Source organism: Panthera leo, chromosome B1 (genome assembly GCF_018350215.1).
Source record: "Panthera leo isolate Ple1 chromosome B1, P.leo_Ple1_pat1.1, whole genome shotgun sequence".
Lineage (NCBI taxonomy): Eukaryota > Metazoa > Chordata > Mammalia > Carnivora > Felidae > Panthera > Panthera leo.
This window is the reverse complement of record NC_056682.1, coordinates 99935189-99958760: the sequence shown is the minus strand read 5'-3', so window position 1 is coordinate 99958760 and position 23572 is coordinate 99935189. Positions and strand designations below refer to the sequence as shown.

The window sequence follows — 23572 nt, the reverse complement described above, 5'->3', positions numbered from 1 at the left end:
TTGTGAGTAAGTTCAGGAAAGACGGAATATCAACTTCTCCATCCGAGGATGTTCAAAGCAGATAAAAATAGTAAAGAAGTTTCAACACGTGCAGAACATTAGAGCCCTTTACATCAGGCTAGAGAGCACTACAGTGAGGCATGCACCGTTTTGCTCTCTATATTGGTTACAGTTACAAGGTCGATCTTAAGAATGGCAGTGCTTAAAGTATGGCCTTGAATTCTGTGATTTATTCCTTTTTTAGTTCTTTTTTTCAGGAGTTTTCATGTGTGCAATCAGTGTACTTGCCACTTTATGAAATATATTAAGACAGTGTCCTTGTCTGATTTCAGCAATCTGTCTGACACAATTAGCAGTCATTTTCATTTCCCATTATAGAGCCATGGATTATTTTTCCACATCAGTCTCTAACTGAACCAGACCTTAAAAACTGATTCTTGTTGAGCCACACAAAGCAATATTGGGAGTTATTCTGCAGCAAAGCACTGGTGATGTTAACCTTATTTATTGCTCGGTCACCTTGATGTAAAATTCCGTATGGTCAGTTTCATAAAAATCAGAGCAAGAGCTGTAGACAGACTACTTGATTCACTCCTGACCATGAGAAATGGACATGGGTTTTCAATTCCAACTAAGCATTTAACATCTGCATGTTATGGTCTTTCCAAAAACCTGACAGAAATGTCATCAATGAAATTGAGAAGAAAATATTTCTGACAGACTTTTTTCTTTGGCTTTGCTGATATTCCATTTGCCAAATTTATAAATAAAAATTTTTGCTCTCCTGTACTTTCCAGATATTTACTTTAAAATAAAATGGGGAAATCTTGGATCAGTGGCAGAAGATGGGGTTGCAAAATGAGCTGCTGTAACGATAAGAACTAAAGAGTAAGTTATATTCTTGGCCACTAAAATCACCTAGGGTACTGACTTGGCTCTGAAATAATGAGAAGTGAGGTGGAAGGTCTTTAATAACATCTAAAATTCTCTAAACTACCTGACAGTTTAAAATGTCAAGCCTTTATCTTTCAGAATAAAAGTTTAAGTAATGTATATGTGTGTGTGTGTGTGTGTGTGTGTGTGTGTGTATTTAAATATATATTTAAATATATGTATATATTTGTATATATATAATGTATATGTATATATATTTAAATACAGGATATAGCATTTAAAAATTATTCATCTTAATGAGATGGACCTGGTTCTTTTTAAAAGGGAAATTCTGGTTTCCTGTTATATACTGTGTCTAGGCCCTTAGGGTAAAAGTTATTTATTGGTTTAACCACATAACCACATAACTGCATTACCCTCCAGTTGCTGCCATGAGGCAGCTGCCACACAGCTATTAAGTTTCAAAGCTAGGATGTGAACCCAAGTCTTATTTAACTCCAGAATCCTTCTGTATGATGGCTGCATTATCCTGATCTATAGGAAAAAGTGAAATGCTTGTGCTAAGGTGTAATGTGAGCAGGGGATTATGTGTATTGATTAATTAATAGTCTATCAACTAAGTCTCCCACATCTTCTCTGCCACCCTTCCCATTTACCTAGGCTCTTTCCAATCCATTTTTTTACACTAGAGCAAAGAATGGGCTTGTAAATGGGCACAAAAAATTATGTCATCCTTCTGTTTATTTTGTAATCATTTACTATGAAAATTTCAACCATATTCAAAATAAAAAATTGTGTAATGAATCCCAGTTACATAGCTTTCATAACTACCAAGTCATGGCCAATTTTTCCTCCATATTATTTTGAAATGAATCTCAAGCAACAAATTATTTTGTCCATAAATATTTCAAATTCTATCACTAAAGACTTAAAAAAACACAACCACAATAATATTAATATTAACCTATATAAATAAATGAATTAATGCTTAACTGATGAGCTATTCAGGCACCTCAAGTAAAATATCTTGTATAGTCTTCTCCTAACTAGTTTTCCAACTTTAATGCTACCATGATCCTGCTTATTCTCTACTCCAACCATACTGTCCTCTTTAACTCCTCAAAACGGCATGTTATCTCTCTACACTGTTCATGTTAGACAGCTCTCCATCTCCTCTACCTGTGTCTGATACTAATCATTCAGAGCTTAGCTTAAAGGTTACTACTTTAAGGCAGTATACTTGACCCAAGGGTGAACCAGGTTCATTTTTAATTCACTCCTATGAAACCATGTTCTTTTTCTTCATATAACTCAGTTCAGTTTCTAATTATATACCCAATTTGTGATTACCTACCTCCCACTCATAAATTCCATGAAGAACAGTAATCTTATATGATTTTGTATAGTTTTACATCCCTAGGATCTTTTCAGTCTAGAACATACTTAATAAGTATTTCCCACATGAATTAATAAATGGGTATAGCATAAAAATGATTGCACTTTGACTCTGGTAACCTCTTGTCATCAAAAGTACTTTCTCATTACCATGATGCTAAAGTGTCTGTAATAACAGATTCGGGTTTTTTTACTAGTGTTTTCATGGTATTTATTCTTTGAAATAATACTTATTGAGTAACTACTATATATAATGGATCTGGAATTGCAGTGGCTAGACCCACTTTTTATTGTCAAGAAATTTATAACATGTATAATACACAGGGTGTACTGCAAAGAATTATGCAGACATTTAAAATGATTTGAAATAAATGCTAGGCACATGCAGAATACTCTGAAAGTACTACCCTGGGTTAGACATGAAGGATAGGTGAGTGCTGCTGAATAAGGTCTCAAGAATATGAGCTTGTTTGGAGGTTCTAGCAGGGGACCACAGCTATTCATGTACCCTTGACTGAAGAACGGTTCTCCTCTATCGGGGAAGATTGTCCTCTTTGACTGAGCGTGTAGCTTCAGGAGGGATGCACATGGAGTAGTGAGGGAAGGAGGGGACACCCACCTAGCCAGATGGATCAGCTGAATCAACCCTGGCGATTAATGGGGTGACAGATGTCGCAGCCAGATCGCCCTCACATCTGGGTCTCAAGAATATGAAGGAATTAGCTGCATAAGAGGAAGAAAGGTATTACAAACATGGGGTAGTAAAAAAAAAGGCACATTGTACTTTTAGAAAAGACTTAGAAGTACACCATTTATTATATGACAGAAGAAATTTGAATGAAAATTAATCAGGGGCTTTCTTAATCACAGAGGGACTTTGAAATTTTATTCTGTGCTAGCTAATGAGCTTGGTGTGAAAGCTTACATTAAACCCTTCTAGAATATGTATATGTTTTGGGTCCAAAAATCTTGCACTATGACACAACCAAACTTACAAAACTTCAGCTGTCCATGTGTCTTATTCCCACATTACTTTCACCACCCCCTTACTGATACAACAGAGGGAAAAGTTAAATAAAAGATTGATTTAATGGTTGTGTTGTTTTAGGTCTAGACAAACTGCTTTCAGGACCATGTCCTCCTTGGAGAAGAAACCATAACAGATCTCAGCTTTAGAACAGAACAGGTATGGTGTGAGGTAGCATTCTATGAGTCTTTTACTGTAGAGCATCCAGCTTTAACCTGTTACAAGACTCCATGGCCCATTTTTATCACCTTTACTTAACTCTGGTGGCAATAGTATTGGCAAGAGAGGGCAAAATTTTTGATTGTGACCACATATACTGTTGATACGTCTATGAGAAAACAACACATACATTTCAGGTAAGAATACAAAAAAAGGTAAAACATCTGGAAATATAAAATTACGTATGCCTTTACCCTTTAATACAGAAATCCTACTTTTAAGAGTAAGCAACAGTGGAGACTTCCTATTAATCCTAGAACAACCAAATCAATCATTATCCTGAAATAGAAGAAGACTTCTAACACTTTGAAAGATATAGAGAAAACTTCCCTAATTTTAAATGGGAGGAGTATAATGAACATATATACTTTTTAGGAAAGATGTTTTAACAGCAGCATGGAAGAGAGGTTGAAGAGAGTCAATTTAGACCAGAGTCATCAAAATTTTTCTGTAGAGGGCCTGATAGTAAATCTTTTTGTTTTTGTGTGACATATTGTCCTTAACACAGTTGCTCAACTCTGTTGTTATAGTGTGAAAGCCGACATGTACAGTAAGTAAGTGAAGGGTGTAGGTGTGTTCCAATAAAACTTTGTTTACACAAATGCACAGTAAACTGAATTTTGCCCATAAGCTGTAGTTTGGTAACTCCTGGTTTAAAGATAGGGACAACAGTTAGGACATTCCTGAATTTACCTAAGTGAGAGATTCTGGTGGCATGAACAGTAATGGTAGCCATGGGAGTGGAAAGAAATGACACATATAAGTGGCTGGATCAAAATGAGTTGGTAGTTTATTGACGTGGGATATAAGGGAGAGATAGGAGGCACGTATAACCACTAGGTTTTATATTTGGCAAATCTTGAAGGTCAATTATGCCACTAATCAAAGTAAGGAATGAAAAAGGAATAGTTCATTTTCACTTGTCATATATTGAAGTCCATTTAGTACATGTTGAATTTGAAGTGTCTGTGGCATGTAAAACCAGCTGTCTAGTGGGCAAATGGACACATAGGTGTGTACTCCAGAGATAGTTCTGAGCTGAAGAAAAATACTGAAAATCATTATTCTTTGAAAGTGAAAGCTAAGGGGGATGTATATGGCCACCAGGAAAAGCCTGAATTAGGAGCATCTCTTTGTGTTCCCATGATACCTCGTACTTCATTCAATTTAGCACTCAAATATAATTGTTTTGGCTCCATAGAATTGTCTTTTCTGTATTTACCATTAGTCTGAAATCACCATGAGGGAAGAAACTTTCTGTGTGTCATTTATTGTCATTTAATATTGAGTATATTAAATATTCATAATATTGAGTATATAAAATATTCATAAGTATTTTTGAATGAATAAATAGTAAGATAACTGGTAGGAAATTCAGAGGGTACTACTAATGTCAGACTCAAAGAAGGGAGAGTTAAATGAAAATATCAAATGTTGTAGATGAGAAGAGGAGGACAAATCCTTCCCTTGATGTTAGCAGTAGTAAGGTCATTGGTGACCTTAGTGAGAGTACTTTTAGCTGGTAATAGTAGAGGGAATAAGATTATAGCATTGGTAGGAACGAATGGATGAAAAACAAACTGAATTACATATATTTTTTAATAAAGGAGAAGACAATTAAAAAAATAAAAGAAGGCAATAATTAAAAGTGTATATGAGCACAAAGGATTTTATTATTCCTATTGTCTATTTCTATTGGTTTAGGTTTTTCTTTTGTTAGTTTTTAATGACAGGAGAGACATGAAGAGAAAGAGCCAATAGGGTGGAGGCAAGTACAAGCCTTCAAGGGTCCAGAGAATAGCAGATGATTTGGTCAGAGTGACAAGGCAAAGGGAAATGTTATCCAAGGAGACAATCAGGAAGGAGGCATGGGCAGACTTAGATGTGGATCACTTTATGGGTGGGAGAATAAAGTTTTTCAACTTAGGGACCTCTCTCTTTCTCTCCCCAAAGAGAAGGCAAAACCTGTTTCAAAAGGAAAGCAAAGTTGAGGGGAATAACCACTGGAAAGTATCCAAGCATGCTATTGAATTTATTTTGGATGATACCCAAGACACTGCAGTAGTGAACTCTGTTTAATATTTGGAAAACAGATAGTAGAAGCTTAGCAGTTTGCAGAATTAGGAGTTATTTTTATTGTGCATTAGGATTCAGTTCCTCCATTAACTACCTTTGTGATAATGCATGGGTTATTAGCTTTCTGAGCCTCAGTATCTTTTGTTGTAGTCTATCTCCCTCATTGGTTTGTTGGAGGAATTAAATAAAAATAAGTAAAGCACTTTTGTCTGCACTTTTGGTATATAGCAGGTGCTGTGTAATACAAGTATTTTTACCTTGAAATACCTCTAGAAGGAAATTCTGGAAAGGAAGGTGTAGTCATGAGTGCCATGATTGTTTTGGTTCAATTTTAATTTGAATATCATACTTTAGTCAAGAGTTTTAGAAAATGAATGGTAATGGAGAAAGATTCCAAAAGCCCAGTAAAGTTAACACCTGATTTTTAAAAAGCTCAGAATCATTTGAATCTAGGACCGCAAGACCAAGTAAGCTATAAGGTCTTGTGATTCACTTAAGGCAACACGGAAATACTGAAACATCTAGAATGTAAAAATTCCATTTTGTAATTCTTGGAGCATTTCATTGTGTCACTGAGTTCCTACTGAAAGGAAATATGCATGTGAAGAAGAAATGTTAGCAGTAGGTCGCATTCATAAAAAAAAAAAAAAAAAAAAAAAAATCTGGTCCACAGAGAAATATCCTGTTATTACTAGACCATTGCACAAGTTCTCCAAATGTAAGTTTGCATCTGTTAGAGGGAATGAGGCAGGTTTTCCACTGACCTTGACCCTGTGGTCTTCAGTCAGCTATGCAGGATGCACAGCTGTAGGCTCATACTCCAAGTTTTTAATTTTCTGCTGATTTTTTTGCCAAAATAAGATGTAATCTTGATAATTTATCAGCCTGTAACAACAGCCAGAAAACACTATGACAATAAGAAAAAAAAATCTCACTTTTAACAAATTTCATCCACCCATTCAAAATAACTTGGATTTCTTGTGACCAGTGGCATAGCTATATTAGTTAAATTACAACCATGACTTATAATTTATCTTAGGCAAGAAAATACAAAATGTGATTTCACCAAACTATAGTATTTTTAATTGGAAGACACAAAAGACATTCCACTCTACTTTAAAGAGTGTGGGCTTTGGAGACAGAAGACCTGCATTAGGGATTTGACTTTGTACTTTGCTAGCATTATGATCTTGGGCAAGAAGCTTGACCTTTCCAAGCTCTTTATGTCCTCATGGGCAAAACTGGGAAGATAGTAAACACATTTAAAGGCTTTATGACATTCACAAAAAAAGTCAAAGTACTTTGAAGAGAGTAAATGCTCCCATATGCAATCTAACCATTTAATTATTTACTACTATTAGGAATGTGGTAGGGAATGATAAACTTAGAACTAATATATTGAGGAATAAAATGTATTCTTTTTTTAGACATTATGTAACTATGAATGTATTAGTAACACCTGATTAAAAGTGGACATTTTATTATATTTTAACAGAATTAAGAATAAATTTATATTTACTAAATATAAGCTTGTATCACTTTTAGGAGCAAATAAATATTTATTTCCAGAAACTGATAGAAACTTTTAAAAAATTATAATAACAATAAACGGGAACTTTTTTTGGCACTTTTTAATAGGCACTTTCAGTGCCCCCCAAATCACAAAAAATTAAATGTGGAAAAGTATTTTGTTTTATCATTTAAAAATGTGTCATGGGGCTACATCGGTTAAGTGTCCAACTCAGGTCATGATCCTACGGTTGTGAGATCGAGCCCCCTTTTGAGCTCTGTGCTGGACGTGGAGCCTGCTTAGGATTCTCGCTCTCCCTCTCCCTCTGCCCCTCCCCTGCTCATGCTCTCTCTCTCTCTCTCTCTCTCAAAAAAAAAAAAAAAAAAAAAAAAAAAACTGTGTCATGTAACATGATCCAGCAGATTGTGACATGATGAGGGAAATCTGCCCTACTATATTCAACATACAGAAATGTCAGATAAAACATATCCAAATTTTAAGAAAATACCCACTTAAACTGGAAGTTAAGGACATAAAAGTCCTAGATTACAGACAGAAAAGGGACAGTAAAAACCAAACAATGAAAAATATTTAAAGATATTGAAATCAGGTATTCAAAGTTACAGTCTTGAGCAGTGCCACAAATGTAAGTTCTGGCTCTTGAACTGTGGAAGGTAATAGTCTTGATTTGAGAGTGAATGTATATATTCAACCTAGTGATAATGCTTTTACCCAATCTCTAAACAGGAGCTAAATCTGAGTACCCTACATAAAGGTAGGAGCCTTTTTTCCATGAAACAGCAGTCAGAAAATCTTCACCTGGTAGTATAAAGATGCTGCAAGAAATAGGAAGGGAGTTAGTTTACTTTGTATTCAGGGCATAGCTGGAAAGAATCACTCCTCCAGAGAGCAATTGGACTCATAGCCCAGACTATTCATGTAATACAGTAATCTAAAATGAGTAATTAACATCAATAACCATTAAAATCCCACTTGTCCCAAAATAAAATATGTTCAGTCTTGAAAAGGGCAATTGTAAAACCACATCATAGGAGTTCCTTCCTATTCTAGAGAACCTATAAATCCCACTGTAAACTCTCTGAAGATGAGCTCAGTAAAAATTTATGAATAGCCAAGATAATAAAAGTAGATACAAAAATGATAGAATTCATGCACTGAGAATACAGATAATAGAAACATTCTGAAAGACATACTTTAAGTAAATATCTACAGATTTTTCATAAGGCAAAAGATGGACATTATGGAAAAAGAACAGGTGGGTCTGTACAGGAATAAAAATAAATGTACAATAATGTAAGATATGTATTGTAAGATATGGTCATTAAAGCAAATTAGATATTAAAATAGAGCACAAGAGAGAATTGGAAAATAGATGTCTGAAGAGATGAATCCAACACATCATATAGAGATGGAAAATAAGAAAGACAAATTAAGATACACAGAGGATAAAAGTGGGTTGACCAATACATAGTTAATTGAAGTTCCAATGTAGAGACAAGAGAAAAAGAAAAGGCAGTAGTTGAAGAAATAATGACCAGTAATACATATCTTTTTTCCTTTCTTTTCCCCCTACCCCCTTCCTTCCGCCCGCCCTCCCTCCTTTTCTTTCTCCCTTCCTTCCTAAAAATTTCTTTGACTTTCCTTGCCAATTTTTCTACTAAATCTTTTATTTCAGATATCATATTTTTAATTTTGACTATTTTTTGACTCCCTGAAAAGTATTTTATCAAAAGTCTGTCTCTTTTATGTATTCAGTATCATTTTGCATCTGAATGGAATTTTAAAATATTTTTGTGTTTTCTGAAATATCATTTTGCCTTGGGATCAGTTTTTTTTCCCAACCCTTATCCTTCTGTGTGTGTGTGTGTGTGTGTGTGTGTGTGTGTGTGTGTGTGTGTGATGTTGGTTTCCTTAAATGTCTAGGGATCCTCATGAGTAGGCTGATTAATTCATAGGTTTCTCACACCAAAATCCTTTCTCTGACTTGAGAGGTCTTACTGTATGATTTGGGCATATATGTACAGGATACTTATACTGATAGTCATCACTTGGGTGTGTTTTCACAGTATGCAGGCATCCTAGGTCACCCCATATCACAAATGCCAAAATAAATCTCTCCTTCATCTAGACAGGAATAATACATAAAGTCACCCTGGCTTCTTTGAGACAGTTTATTCCAATTCTCTAGAGAGTGATTCTCCAGTAGGATCCTAGGAACATAGTTTTGTGTGTTAACTTGGTGGTCTTGTAGTTCAATTCCCAGCCCCCAAAAATCCATTGAAAAGACAAAGACAAAGACAATATGAGAAATACACCCAGGGGCTTAAATTTGTGATTTGAAACCCATAGAAATTGTTTTTTTGCATTTTTTTTTTGTCTGTAGAGTGAACATTTATCTTTCTGTTTTTTAACCTGAATTAAATTTGTACTGTAGATTATGGTATCCTCCATCTGAAAAATAATGGGTATAGGTGGCATATAGTTAGAATCCAATATGTTACTCCTTCATTTGAGACAAATACACTTTATAATCTTACTTCAGATGATGAGCATTGATGGTATATATGAACACTGGTGATCAGTAAACAACTATTTGTTAACATTATGGTTAAAAATGGCCTTGAAGTGTGTATAAATTGTGTAACATTTTGGCATCTCTGACTCTATTAGTAATATGATTTATCACCTCAGCCAAGTATCCTCATGTTCAATAGATATTTACTAGAGATCCACAAGTTGTAGGATCCTTTTTCTAAGTCCTAAGTGTGCATTAAACAAGATAATCTCTTTACCTATGGGTCTTTTATGGCTTAGTATTGGTAGGACATGATTACATGTCCTATACACTTATCAGAAAAAGAGAAGTGAGCTAAAATTTATTTTCAGAGGCTTTTTTTTTCATGGGGAAGAGATAAAGTGTTTTTTCCAGACACTGTATGCTCTGATACTAAGGATTTTTTTATACTCAGCTTTTTTTTATTAAGCCATCGCAATTTAAAATTTGAAATTCTTAAATTTTTAAACAGTTGTGAAATTATAATTCTGGGAATATATAGTGTTGCTTAACAGATCTCCTCTGAGAATACAAAACATATTATTATCAACTTTTCTTAAAAAATGTTACTCATGTCACATGGTACTGATATGATGGCTTTCATTGCTACAAACCTTATATTACTACTACTTATTCTACAAGTTGAACCTGTTTGGAAAACAATATGAAATCAATTCTAATTATAAATATATATTTTAAAAAAATTCTTCAGTTCTTTGGATTCACCATAATACACTGCTGGTTTATATTAATAAATGAAAGATTACATTCTTTAAATGTCTGTCACAGATACTGTTGAATTAAGAGTCAGGATGATTTGCCTGCAATGTGTTTGTGTGTTTATGTATATGGTAGAAGGACTTGCCCTTTAACCAAAAGGTCCTCATCCTCTTATACTTTCTACTTAAAAAAGAAAGAAAGAAAGAAAAAAGATTTCTTGAACATTGTCGCATTTTGAAAACTTTGATTTCTGTTGTTTACTAACAGGGATTATCTATTATATAAACTCAGTCAGTTGTTAGTGGCTGTCTTATAAAGACAACTGATGCAGTGTCAAAGTTTATTGGAAAAAAAATGTCCCTAGATTCATTGGGATGTTTCTTCATGCCCATAAGGAGGGAATTGTCTTTGTTATAATTGATTGACCATGTTTAATATTCTCAGGTACTGGCACCAAAATTATCATGCTTAAAAGCAAAGGGAATAATTAGAGAAAGGGAAGTAGAAACATTACTTTTCCATCAAGGGTTATCATTCTGGAATCTGCTTAGCCCTTTCACTAGTTGAATATGGTGAACAATGACTGGACACTGCATGGAAGAGAGAAGATCATTAACTTTCTTCCACAGAACTAGAAGAAAAATGATGCCACATGGACAGTATGAATCATAACCCTTCCCTCTTTAAAAAAGAAAAATCAAAACAACTAATAATCACAAAATGAAGATCTCTTTTGATTTATAACTTTTAGTATGCCATTATTACTACATGACATTTGTTTATTGGGAAAAAAAGTAGAACTAAACAGTCATTGCTAGTTCTCAGTCCCCTCTTAATCATGTTATTAACATTTGATTTCAGTGTTAATATTTGTTGAATACTTGCTGTGTGTCAAGCAGCATGCTAGATGCTTTGCTTGTGTTATTTAGTTGTCACGGTAAGTGTAGATGACAGATACTACTGTTTGTCAGTTTTATAAATCAAGAATCTAAAGGCTAGACAATTTAAGTAAATTACCCAAGGCCACATAGCTAGTAAAATAACGTAATGCAACTTTACCTCATACTATTAATCATTGTTTATAGTGATTTTCATCATATTTTTAAAGTATGAGGTTAAATGTATTGATTTAGAAATGAAAAATTTATCAGTCTAGAAATATTATATGCAGGATTTTTATTTTTTATGTTTTCAATGTTTGTTTATTTTTGAGAGAGTGAGAGACAGAGCACAAGCGGGGGAGGAGCAAAGAGAGAGGGAGACACAGAATGTGAAACAGGCTCCAGGCTCTGAGCTTAACTGACCCAGAGGCCCCATATGCAGGAGTTTAGATTGTTAGATTACATTGTATCCATTAAACAAATGTTTGTATCACAAGATTCTCCTATTAATATGTACCATGGGAAAGAGGGTTACAAAACTGACTTAACCTGAATGAGAATTATAGCTCAAATTGGGACAAGATGAGAAAGTGGTCCAAGGGATCAAAAGTGACTCTGGAGAGCCAAGGAAATGTGGAAGAAAAATGTATATGCCAATTAGTGAAGGGAAATAGAATCCCTTTCTTTCATTCTAAATTCACCAGGTGTTTTATAAATACTATTTCCAAACTTTACAGTTGATTACATTTTATATTTTATGATAAAAATGTCTGTAGCATTTAAGTAATTTGTGCAAGTTTGCAAAGCAAATAAGTAGCAAAACAGAGATTTAAATCTAGCTGATGAGCCTCAGCTGTGTCACGTTGCCATATTGGGACTACCAATCCTCTCTGTCCATCTAGAGGAAAGAACTAAGGGGTGGCCTTTATGTGAACCTTAGGTCTCTGGCAACCTCAGAAATCTAGGTGCTGCACGGAGTTAAGTATAGAATATCAGAGTATAAGAACTCAAACAGAATCAGTGAAGGCAGGCAGCTGGGGCTCATCTGGAGTTTCCTGACCAGCATCAGATCTTAGATCCTGAGAAGACAAATTTAACATTGAGGCAATTCCCATTTTTCATTCCAAGTAGATGCTCCCTCAGTCCCTTTAATTTCCCTCTCACCCCTATAACGCAGTTTTCATTTCCACTTTGCTTTTTAAAGCTGTTTGTGGTTTATTGGTGAGTAATCTTCACAGTCTATAAAAAGTCATCTCTCAGTGGTATTTGATATTAACTACTCATTGCTTCCTATGATATCTTCTGGGTTTCTACAAATCACATTTTACTGCTCTCTTCTAGGGGACTGTTCTTTAATCACCTCCTTTACTGTTATATTTTTCTCCATTTAGTCATCAAAATGGGGCATCCTGTAAAATTTGGCTATATCACCTCAAATCTGATATTTCCCACCTCATATCCCATGTTCCTTCTTATTTGCCACTATCCAGAGGAAAACCATAGGTTTGAGAGGGGATTGTGGATTTCCTCCATAGACATTTACATACTTAAGTCTCCAATATATTCCTTTCCCTCTTGTCTTGAGATCCTGTGAATACAAAGAGTCCAAAGGTTCAGAGTCTTGAGTTTTTATTTTCTACAGCATTTATTATATTACTAAATTATATTAGGCTGCTCAGCTGATATAACAAAATATCACAGACTGGGTGGCTTAAACAACAAAACTCTTTTCTCCCAGTTCTGAAGGTTAGAAGTCCATGATCAAGGTGCTGGCAAATTTGATTGTTAGTGAGAGCTCTCTTTCTGACTTGTAAACTGTCACCTTCTCACTGTGCCCTCACAAAATCTTTCCTTGGTACATGAGTGCAGAGAAAGAGTGATCTCTCTAGTGTCTTCTTAAAATGACACTAATGCTATTTGATCAAGGCCCACCCTCATTGCCTTATTTGACCTTAATTGTCTCCTCAAAGGCTTTCTCTCCAAATAGAGCTACACTGGGGGTTAAGGCTTCATTCAAATTGGGAGGAGGGTGGACACAAACATTTGGTCTATAACACTAATTTATTGCATTGCTCATACTAATTAGAATTTTTTTAATATGCTCTTGTCCTATCTTCTCAACTAGACTAGGAGGTCCTCATGGCCTAAAATAGTATCTTTTCCTTATAAATAGGAACATATTTCAGATGAAAGAAAACATTTTCATGAAAACAAAAGTAAAATTCTCAATTCTTATTCAATTTTATTTCCTTCTTACTCTTATGTGGCACATACACACTGAGGAGGAGAGAATTACAAAATAAATTCAGAGAATGAGAAGAAGCATGATTACGCTCAGGAAAAAAGTAAATATAAAGGTTTATAAAGAGGTAGAATTTAGAGAAAGACGAGAACTGGGCATGGCAAAGGGGAAAAAAAGGCTAGATGGGAATCTGGATTTATATATGTTAATATATTAAAAACAAAGTTGTTGTTTTCTTTAGTAACATATTAAGTAAGCCCTGGAACATGACAATAGGGTATTTCTGCATTATTCATGTTTTCCATTTTCAGAAAAATGTAATTAAATAATAGTACATTAAGTAATATAGTATTCTACCACATGTCTGAGTTTAATATAAGAAAAAAAGAATGATTTTTTTTCTACCTACCCAAATATGGCAGACTTGGGCAAGTCTGTCATTTGAATGGGCATTGGAGGGTAGGACAGAGCAACCAGATGTCAGACTGAGTCTTGGATATGAAGAAGTAATAATGTGATGACTCAAAAAAAAAAAAAAAAAAAAAAAAACCCAAAACAAAACAATTTTACCTAGAGCAGAAATTCAGTAATCATATAATTATTGGAATTTTCAGTATAATTTCTAGATATATATTATCTTCAATATACTTTTCAAGCAAAAAGAAGATATAATGCAAAACCAAAAAATAAGTTAGTAAATAAATGAAAAATAGGCTAAATGACAATAACCACCTACTTTGAAAACTAAGCAGAACTGAGTTTAGTGTGCCTAAAACTTGCAGAAATATTTCTTTTGGGAAAAAAAAAGTCCTTAGATAAATAATTCAGAGAGATGACAAACCTTAAAATAGTTCATGTTTAGAGTATTAGACAACCAATAAATATAATGTAAAGAAAAGGTAAATTTGCAAAAATGAACTATTGGGACCTTATGAAGATAAAAAGCTTCTGCACTGCAAAGGAAACAATCAACAAAACTAAAAGGCAACCAATGGAATGGGAAAAGATATTTGCAAATGACATATCGGACAAAGGGCTAGTATCCAAAGTCTATAAAGAACTCACCAAACTCCACACCCGAAAAAGCAAATAATCCAGTGAAGAAATGGGCAGAATACATGAATAGACACGTCTGTAAAGAAGACATCCAGATGGCCAACAGGCACTTGAAAAGATGCTCAACATCGCTCCTCATTGGGGAAATACAAATCAAAACCACACTCAGATAGATACCAGCTCATGCCAGTCAGAGTGGCTAAAATGAACAAATCAGGAGACTATAGATGCTGGAGAGGATGTGGAGAAACGGGAACCCTCTTGCACTGTTGGTGGGACTGCAAACTGGTGCAGCCACTCTGGAAAACAGTGTGGAGGTTCCTCAAAAAACTAAAAATAGATCTACCCTATGACCGAGCAATAGCACTGCTAGGAATTTACCCAAAGGATACAGGAGGGCTGATGCATGGGAGCAATTGTACCCCAATGTTTATAGCAGCACTCTCAACAATAGCCAAATTATGGACAGAGCCTAAATGTCCATCAACTGATGAATGGATAAAGACATTGTGGTTTATATACACAATGGAATACTATGTGGCAATGAGAAAGAATGAAATATGGCCTTTTGTAGCAACGTGGATGGAACTGGAGAGTGTGATGCTAAGTGAAATAAGCCATACAGAGAAAGACAGATGCCATATGGTTTCACTCTTATGTGGATCCTGAGAAACTTAACAGAAACCCATGGGGGAGGGGAAGGAAAAAAAAAACAAGAGGTTAGAGTGGAAGAGAGCCAAAGCATAAGAGACTCTTAAAAACTGAGAACAAACTGAGGGTTGATGGGGGGGTGGGAGGGAGGGAAGGGTAGGTGATGGGCATTGAAGAGGGCATCTTTTGGAATGAGCACTGGGCGTTGTATGGAAACCAATTTGACAATAAATTTCATATTAAAAAAAAGAATTTCAATAAATAAATAAAAGGTAAATTTTAAAGATTGTTTTGGAATACAGAGGGTGCTGGTTACGAAGATCATCAACATTAGCGTTAGGAAGTAGAATACCAGAATGACAGAGGGAGGAACATGCCACATGTGCCCCAGAGAACAAGCGAACCATAGTAAAAGATGCTCCTAAGAATGGAAGTAACAATGCTTTTAGGGCACGCTGGAGGGGATGAATGCAATGCTCATTTTCATAATTTCTTGAGTACTTATTTATTAATTGCCTTTGTGAGAGCACCTAGGAAAACCATTTAGCCAATTTGAAGGATTATAGCTAAATTGGAATGAGTAAGATTTAAACAGGGCAGATAAAGTATGAAAAGCATTCCAGGTAAGGGCAGGTATTGTTTTTTGTGTTTTGTGTTGTGTGTGTGTGTGTGTGCGTGTGCGTGTGCGTGTGTGTGTGTGTGTGCGCACATGTGTTTGCATGGTTGACCTACATACAAATACCAATAAAATACTTTTCATTAATGCTACAGTTTATGATTCCTATGATATAATTAGAAATTCATTCTTTTCTTTAAATATTTCTGATTCTCAACAGGGGATAGCTACTCTAAAATATTTACTAATCAGTTTCTATTTGTCTAAAATTCAGAGGGGGTAGAGCTTAAGACATATCCCCTGAAACCAACCTCACAGCCTTAGTACTCTTGGCGGCCTTGCTTGCTTGTGTGCAGCTTTCCAAGTACAAGAACTCACTGATGGTGGTGGAGCCAGCAACGTTCTTTGGCTGCTAGGTAGTTCTTTGTTCTTTCTTCTGGTCCAGTGCAGGCCACCTTGGTTTTCACAAGGTAAAAATTGTTCTGAAATAAGGAGGGACAGAACAAGCTTCATTCTCAGTTCCTCTTACTCCCACAGTCTCAGGGTTTCAGCTTTACTGGCCTAATGCCCAGCATTTTCCCTAAGCTGCACTGATGTCACTTTGGTGGGGTGCTATGTTTGGATGGGGTTCTACCCTCAGACCCACCTCTGGATGAGAGTTGGCATTGCCCACAGAACTGTGGTGAAGAAAGAGGCTCTCTGATGTAGTCTGTTTTGCTTGTGAAGAGTTTCTTTTCAGAGCTTTTCAAGCCTGTGCAAATGAACAGAAGTCAGTCTGTGGAAGGAAATGCACCACTCAGCTAAACTTTGCAATAGTGAGTTTCAAAATCCAATGTACATAGGACTTTGAATCCAAGCCACATAGTCTATACTATTGCAACAGAAAATGGACACCCTTGGAAAGGCAGAGAATGCTGAAATACAATGGTATGTAAGGAAAACTAGAGGCAGTGTGGTTTTATTACATAGTGAAGTATAGGGCAGGGAATAGTAGAAGGTGAAACTGGAGAACTAGGTAGAGATCAGATGATAGAAGCCTTCATATGCTATGTAAAGCCACCTGAATTTTATGCTCTAAATAATGCAGTCATTAAAGCAGAATATACATAGTCAGATTAATATTTTAGCAGGTCTCTCCATTTATAATGTAGATTATGGATCTAAGGAAGGGATTGATAGCACATTCTAGGCGGGAGATTCTTTATAGCACAAAGCCATATTCATGACCTGAATTAGTGCCATAAAAGTTGAGGTAATTTTTATGGAAATGAAATGACAGGACTGATAAATACTTAGTATGTAAAACTTTCAGGATTTAACAATTGATCGGATGTGGGGGGTGGTGAAAGAAAAGAAATTTTGAATGACCCCCATGTTTCTGGCTTGAGTATCTGGTTGCCTGTGGATCATCTAAGAATAGCAGGATTTAAATACGACAGTTTGAAGTCAAAGAAGAATAACTTCTTTGGATACATATTCAGTAATCTTTATTTCAAGACTAGATAAGATCATCCAAGAACATGAAAAAAATATGAAAAGTAGAGGATCAAGGATAGAACTCTTATTCCCAAATCATTGGGAATTGCTAACCCAATAGCAACTCAGCTGACCCCCGATGTTCCCTAATTATTTCTAGAATCCCCAATGAATGTTTCCCTGCTTCCACACATTATCTCAATGTCCTGAGGCCATGGGTCATCTTTCAACAAGTTATCCATACTCTAGGCTTCAGGGTCACTTGAGCTGTTTTATTACTCAGCTGCCTCTGGAAGCTGTCTTTCTGGCCCAATTTGCTCCTGCCAACACTCAGCTCCAGGTTAGATGTCCCTGAGTGGTCTTCCACACTGGAAAGAAGGGGTTGGTCAACTTTCACAAATGAAAAAAGAAAAACATAAAACTCAGTTCTACCAACACATATCCCAACACACAGTTACATCCTAAGACTACTTAATAGTATTTGGACTGAGTATTTGGTCTGTTTTTAAAGTCTGATATCTCCCCAAGACAATGAGTACATTTTTTTTACTGTGTTTTTCTGTAACTTCTATGTATCCAAAGAAGGCCTTTATGTCATATTTTTTGAAACAAAGAATTTTTCCATTGAGCTGACTTCCTGCCTTTCAAAGTTTTACTACATTTGAATGAAGATATATCTTAAAATATGAAACTAAGAAAAATAAAATTTTGGCACAGTTAGCACCTGATGAGAGAGCTACTAGGAACAACAACTTATAAGAGGCAGTTTGAAGGAAATCTCACACAGAGGGAAAGAGAGAAAGAAACAGTAAGACACAGGGAAGAGGAAGAATGAGGAAAAAGCACTGTCAAGGAATTCTGTATAGAGGATGATTTTCAGAAAGTAAAGAGAAAATACTTTGTAGTATGTGTGTATATGTGTGTTGTAGATGGTGGGGGGAAGGCAGGAGTAACAAAAATGAAAGGGAATAATTAACTTAATTGTGGTGCAAGATGACTATAAGAACAATAGATCCAAGACAATTCCATTTGTTATGAAGTATCTTCTGTCAGAAACCTTATTCTCATCCCAGTGGATAGTTTTCTCACATCTGAAGGCCTGAAAAAATTTCAGAGGAACATTAAAATAACTAAACACTAGTAATGAAATGGAACACTGGAAAGGAGAATATCTCTAGATTTTTATTACAAGTTAATTTAGATTTAGGAAAAAAAATACTTAGAAATAATCTTTGATTTTAAAATATAAAGCACAATATTTAGTTCAGAACCCAAGATTTTTGAACCATAGCATTGGTACCATTTGAATCTCTGCAGTAAAAGTTGGAATACCCATAATAAAATATTATCATGTCAGTAATTTGTGAATCTAATCACAATTATTGCCCAATGCAATATATTTACATATTGAATAAAAGCAAGATATATTTACAAGCTAACTTTAGTGTAATATCAAATCTGGACTACTTTTTTTAAATTAAAAAACTTTACTTTTTAGAGAAGTTTTAGGTTCACAGCAAAAATGAGAGGAAAGTACATAAAATTTTCCTATACGTTCCTCCCCTCCAAACACACACATTATGATCTCTGGCACTGGAGTGGTACATTTGTTACAATCAGTGAACATACATCAACACACTATTATCACTCAAAGTCTATAGTCTACTTTAGGGTTTACTCTTGATGTTATAGATTCTATGGGTTTTGTCAAATGTATAATGACATGTATCCATCATGGTAGTATCATACAGAATAGTTACATTGCCCTAAAAATCTTCTGTGCTCTGTACCCAGTGTTCTTTTTACTAACTCCATTGTTTTGCCTTTTCCATAATGTCATATGGTCTGAATCATACAATATGTAGACTTTTTAAGTTGGCTTCTTTCACTTAGTAATATACATTTAAGTTTTTTTCAGGTCTTTTCATTGCTTGGTACCTCATATCTTTTTTAGTGCTGAGTACTATTCCATTGTCTGGATGTACCACAGGTTATTTATGCATTCATCACTGAAGGACATTTTTGTTGCCCCCAAATTTTGTCAGTCATGAATAAAGCTGCTGTAAACATCCATGTTTGTACACATATAGGTTTTTATGTAGATGTAAGTTTCCAATTCATTTGGGTAAATACTGAGGTCTGTGATTGCTGGATCATATGGTAAGAATTTTTGTAGAAAACTGCTACACTGTCTTCCAGAGTGGTTGTACCATTTTTTTATTCCCACAAGCAGAGAATAAGAGTTCCTGTCGCTCCATATCCTCAGCAGCATTTGGTGTTTTCAGTATTTTGGATATTGGTCATTCTAATAGTGTACTAGGATCTCATTGTTTTAATTTGTAATTCCCTAGTGACATACAATGTTGAACATCTTTTCATATACTTACTTCTCATCTGTGTATCTTCTTTGGTTCTTGATCAATTTTGAAATATCAATTAATAAATCAATTTATTAGAACTGGATTGTGGGGGTATTCATGTAAGATTGAGTGTCAGACACATTTTACTAAAACTGCAATCACTATAGTAACAATTAATTGTTGCTATGTTAGTCTCAAGTATACTCAAAATAGAGAATATTTAACATCCTCTAAAATATAAAGGGTAATATGAATAATTTATATTCTCCCTATTATTTCTGTCTACTCCAGAAGACTAATGACAAGCCCTTCTTTTTGATTTAAGGAAAAGTTAACATAGAGGAAATTTTAAAATACTATCAGATCTTACCTTCTGTCATTCTCCTCAGCAAAACTGTGGAGGTGATGAGCAAGAATATTTTGGTTAAATGGCTAACTAGGTTAGTTATTCATTTTCACAGGGGATTTATTAAGTACATTTATGAGGGGGGATTTATGTTCCCAAAGAAAGGGCCTGTAGAATACTCATTCCATATTTTTCTGCAAAGGATTATTAAATCTGGCAAATATTTGCTATTTTTTTCTTTTAGATATTAAAATGTATTCATATATCAGTTGAAAACAGGGAATGGTTAGACATTCCACTTGATACCTGTATTTATGTGTTTCAAACTATGTTTCTAGTTTGTGTTTTAAATTAAATTAGGAATACAATGGGTAAAGTTTATTTCTCATTTCTAATTTGATTTAACTGTTTATGGTGATAATAATGATAATATTCACCATGGCATTAATTTCAAAGAAAATAACTCCTCAGGTTCTTACCATGTTTATCTAAAAGAAAATGCCATAGATCTACATTAGAGATTCAGTATAAAGTTCATCCTCAGCTCTGTCATTCATTAAAATACACATCTCATTTTCAAAGTTACATTTCATGGATAAATTTAACTTGTTTAACAACATGCCCAATTATATCACTGTATAGTCATTGTATAGTATAGTTGATTTAAATTTAAACATAAATCAGTTTTAAGAGGATAACTAAAACTTCACTGTCATGAGAGGCAGATGGATACTGAGGCAATTGAATCAAGAAGAAAGGAGACATTGGTCTTGTGGCTACGCCATCCTTTGTCTCCAGTAACCCTTCTAATTCTGTTCTATTGGTTTGAATAATCAGGTTTCAGGAGCACAAGATTATCTTGGTTGAAATGGAGCCAGTTAAATTGAATGATGGCAGTATTTGCTTCGTGCCTATTAAGAATACCAAGAGTGAGTGGGTATGGATTTGTTTATTCCAGCAAAAATATTTATTGGGCATGCAGGAAACTGCAAGTTCCTACAAGTTCACCAGTGTAAGATCACTGGAAGATCACCAAGATTAACATGGGAAAGGATCCATGTCTTGAATAGGCATATCATATCTCCATCAGAGAAGCAGAACCACTATGACACATATAGAACAAGGAACTAATTTTAGGGATTAGACCTTGCATGGACATCTTAACAAACTCCCATACTTGTGTGTTTCTTATGCTTCTAAATTGGGTTACATGGTGACCTGAAGGGGATGCTGGTTCATTGGTCATGAAGATACACATGGACCTGGCTCAAGACTTGAGAAATTGAAGGAGCTGAAGAACTGACTACTACCGCCTGTCAACAAGATGAGCCAACAAATCAGCAACGGTATGAGTGAGCTATGGTCATGCTTGGCCCTTCACCAATTTTCAGAGGAAAAATGACTTCTGCACAATTTTAATCTGGACACATTGAGAGAAGGGAATTCTGGGAAATGTGGTTCCAGCTTAGTTAATGTCCCCCAGTACAAAACCACTACAATGATTACATAGTTTTCAGTGATACTAATCAAGCACTTAAATATGAAGTATAACTGGTTCAAGTCTGATGGAAAAGAGGTATAAAATGCCTTGAGATAAAAGGAGTTGAAAATTCAGAGAAGTTAAAAGAAAAAAAAAGCTTGAACTCTCATCTGAAGGATAAGAAAACTTTACCAAGCAAACTTAGAAAGTTTTTTTAAAAAGTACATATCTACATAACTACTTTTTAAAAAGTAGAATGAGTATGTGCAAATGCCTGATGAGAGGTCCACAGCACCTGGCTCAATCTATAGATGGAAGTTAATCTGGACTTTGAAATAGTCTCTGAAATAAAGTTCTTTATCTAACTTTAGCTATGTAACTACATGTAAATATAGTTACAGACATCCATGTATGATATATAATTATAGATAAATATTTATAGAAATATTGAAATCATTCAATTTATAGACAAATTGAAAGGTATTCAAAGAGAGGAATAAATATATATCCCTCTATTAGGAGTTCCTATCTTCAGAGTCTGTATGTGCAGTGGATAATTAGAAGCAGCTCTGGATTCAGACCCTTTAAGGTCTACCCTGCCACTTACTAGCTATGTGATCTTATTCAAAGCACTTCACTTTTCTTTCCCAGTTTATAATATATAGAAAGAAAATGACAATGTCTGTCTCTTAGGGATGTTGAAAGAATTAAATTCTGTAACACATATAAAGTGTTTAGAGTAGTACCTCAAATACATCAAATATTCTGTCCTCTTATTACTTGTCTTCTGGGGTTTGGGTCCTACCTTGTTTTTATCATTTATCACATGGGACCTGGAGAAATACAAAAATAGGATGAACCACTGATATAGAGTGTTGTAAAACATTAAAAAAGAAAAATAGAGAAAAAACAAAGAAACAAAACACAAAAGTGCCTTTCTAGAAAAAAAAAAAAAAGCAGATTGTTTTATTGTCATAGGGAAAGAAATGAATTCCCAGAACTGCTTTTCTATCGGTCTAATAAACCAATAATCATTCTATAGCCATGGTAACAAGTAAAACTCAAAACTGGATTTAAATCTATATAATTGAGCAATGAAAACTTGCTTCAGTGAGCATACTTCTGAAAGCCAGTCACTTACTAATAGCTTCATGTCTTGAAAGTCATGCAGTTGACAGTCAAGTCACTCCAGTGATCGTGCTTCTAAGACTGACATTTAATCACTGAATCTGCAATCAACACAAATCAAGCTTCTGTAACTAACACAAAATATGGTTCTATGGCTGATGTCAATTCATTCTTGTTCCCATAAAAATGTGACTTGAAACACTCTCCTCCCCAAAGACCTATATAAAATTAGTAATTTACATTAATCTGATCACTATAGCCCTCTTTACTTAAGTCAGCACTAAACCAAATCAAACTCTTTGGTTTAAGAGTTTGAGTTGAAGTTTCATTCTTTTACAATTATGTAGATTTCTCCAAAATAGTTTTGAAGAACTTTACTTGACAAGGTGACCTAGGATCTTTAGACCAACAAATATACCTGGGGTTTTGTACCCAAATTTCATTTGTCCTCTGGATTTGCTGCCAGGTACAACTATTTCAACAATGATCTGAGCTTTTGTTTCACTCATCTCTCATTGCTAAATTTATGTTTTTATCCTAGAATCTGTTTCTAAGTAGTTTTATTTTATAAAACTACTAAATGTTTTGGTTTGATGGTGCACTGTTTTTTAAATACTTGTGCCACTAATATACTCAGCAATTGCTTTTAATTTTTTTTCTTTCTCTTTATAAAAAAAGACCTATCTCATGGTTTTTATTTTTTATGGATTGTCTTATGTAAATTGAATCAGTGGGTGCTTCATAGGGAATGGTTAGAGATACCAGCTGGATAAACCTCCAGTATAATCTAAATCAGCCTCAAAGAATAACAATTAGAGGTCCATTAGACTATAGGGTTAAATTGGGCTAAGATGACTGGTCAAATCCTGCCTTCACTGCCCTCAAACCTGTGAGTTCACTTGCTATTTTGTTGATTTGTG

The 23572-nt window shown here is 34.8% G+C and overlaps 1 long non-coding RNA gene across 1 annotated transcript; it reads left to right on the top strand.

The window, feature by feature from the left end:
* The first annotated feature begins 804 nt into the window (after positions 1–804).
* On the top strand, positions 805–21340 carry LOC122217880. The gene is made up of 3 exons (XR_006201725.1): positions 805–888; positions 3398–3475; positions 21269–21340. It is a non-coding gene; the product is annotated as an uncharacterized LOC122217880 (long non-coding RNA).
* The last annotated feature ends 2232 nt before the right edge of the window (positions 21341–23572 follow it).